At 57.7% G+C, this 2,156-nt stretch overlaps 1 protein-coding gene across 1 annotated transcript in view; it reads left to right on the forward strand.

The window, feature by feature from the left end:
- Positions 1-6: 6 nt before the first annotated feature.
- Positions 7-2,156, forward strand: part of KCNQ4 (potassium voltage-gated channel subfamily Q member 4) — a 53,198-nt gene continuing 51,048 nt past the window's right edge. The window contains exon 1 of the mRNA XM_006903983.1: positions 7-131. The gene's annotated coding sequence lies outside the window, so the exon portion shown is untranslated. The remainder of the gene's footprint in view (positions 132-2,156) is intronic.

Consider the following 2,156-nt stretch of genomic DNA (forward strand, 5'->3'; position numbering starts at 1 on the left):
GGCTCAGGCTCGGGCTCCGCCTGCGGCCAGCGCTCCTCGGCTGCGCACAAGCGCTACCGCCGCCTCCAGAACTGGGTCTACAACGTGCTGGAACGACCTCGCGGCTGGGCCTTCGTCTACCACGTCTTCATGTGAGTTTGCGACCCCGCACCCCTGGCGGTGCCCCCGCGCTCCCGCCCTGTGCGGCGCCCGAGCTCCATGGGGTTGGCCGTCCCGCCCTGGCTCCGCCTCCTGCCCCCCATCCCCATGGCGGACCCTCATCTCAATGCCCCCAGGCTTGAGCCCGGCGACTTGATTCCCCCAGTCTGACCCTAATCCCTAATCTCCAACTCTTGACCCCTGACCTCTCCAACCGCAACTCCTTATTTCCATCCTGACTTCCAACCCCTGCTCCTCTGTCCCAGGTACCCCCCAAATCCAGCTTCTTGTCCCCCATCCTCTCTGCGATCTGGAGACATTACAGTGGGGCTCCCTTTTCCTCTTCCTTGCTTCTGTCTCTTGTGTCTCAGACACAAAGGGGACCCTTTGCCCCCCAAGCTTTCTGTCACCGTCTCCCCCATTATGTCACTATAGTAGGCTCCTGGCTGGGCTTCCTTCGGAGAATCCCCTCTCCAAGGACAATCTCCACTCCAGCCCAGGGCAGGCCTCCGATTGTAGGCGTGTGTGGGTCCCAGGGAGCCACCCAAGCCCTGACGCTGTGTGTGCTGTCTGACTTATCTGAGTCTTCACTCAGTCTCCCTTCCACCTTCAACTTCCCAGCAACAGCAGCAGGCAGCCCTGCCTGTCCTGCCTGCCCATCTTCTGGCCGCTGCACCAGGCCTGGCTTTCAGCACCCCAGGGGAAAAAGAAAGAGGAGAGGGGTAGCTTTGGAAACACTGGCTCTGTGGTCTGCCCCGCCTCCCCCCCTCCCCAAGCTCTTACAACTTTCAAAAACACTGACCCCTCTTGGATGTAAAGAGTGAATTTTGGCAGCTCAGAGCTCAGCCTCAGGGGACGGCCTGGCCCAGCCTGGAACATGAGAGGCCCCGCAGCTATCAGTTGAAGGGCCAGGCCTGGCTCTCAGTCGCTCAGTGGTGCCTGAGAGAGAAAGACCTCCAGTTCCTGGAAAATGTGCCGCTGTTAATCCCTTCTTGCTGCCTCCAGAGAGAACCCCTTGGTTTTAGGGTTTCCTGAATGGCCCTCTGGCCTGTCCATCGGACTGTCTGACAGTCCTTCAGCCTGTGTGGCTGTCCCTCTGCCAGACTGAGTTTCTACCTGTGTGCGAGTTGGCCTGTCTGTTCATCTCTCCACCTAACTGTCCAACAATCAGTCCCGCTTGTCTGTTTCCATTCCTCTGTTGACCTGTCTAATTATCTGTGTGCCTGTCTGTTCATCTGTCTATCCACCTGTCTGCCTGACTGTCTTACTCTTCTACCTGTCTGTTTCCATTGTCTTTTCATCTGTCTTCCTGCCTGTCTCTCTAGTCTCTGCTCGCCTACCTCTGCCCCATCCTAACTGGGATCACAGAAATTTAAAGGCGAAGGGGAAAAAAACGCTGGTAAAGGAGCCCCCTGGCCGCAGGGAGGGTAGAGGAAACTTACTCTCTGCCAGGAAGCTCCTGGGGTGGCAGCCTTGACTTTGTGCAGAGACCCCGGCTGGGCTAAGCCAGGGGCAGAGAGTTAAGATTCCTGAGGACATGAGGTCAGACTTAGGGTCAGAGTCAATGGTTAGGAGTGGCCTGACACCCAGTGCCCATTGAGAGGCCTGGGATGATTATTTTTTGCTGCAGAGAGAGCTGTTGGAGTGATGGAGGTTTTGTGCAGGGAGTACAAGGGGTACAAGGTGGGGTTGAGGGTGAGGGGCAGGGAACTGATAAGAGTGGCTGCATTGTGGTGCCCTTGTCCAAGGAGGGTGAGACACTCCTCAGGGAGCAGCTGTGCCCTGCATGGATTCCCCTTGGGAGATGACTTTTCCAAGCCATGTCTGGGCCTAGGGAAGCCAATAGGACTCTGCGATGGAGGTCTTTAGTCCCCAGGCTTGGCCTCTCAGCCCTTATGAGGGTCACAGAAGGTGAAGGAGCCTCCTTGTGTCCCCTGGCCAGCCGCTGTCTTCGCCTTCTCTGGAAGGGCCTCTGCTTCCTCTGTAGGAGCTAAATCCGCTGGTACCTTTGCCCCACA

Source organism: Pteropus alecto, unplaced genomic scaffold (assembly GCF_000325575.1).
Source record: "Pteropus alecto unplaced genomic scaffold, ASM32557v1 scaffold170, whole genome shotgun sequence".
In the NCBI taxonomy this organism is placed as follows: Eukaryota; Metazoa; Chordata; class Mammalia; order Chiroptera; family Pteropodidae; genus Pteropus; species Pteropus alecto.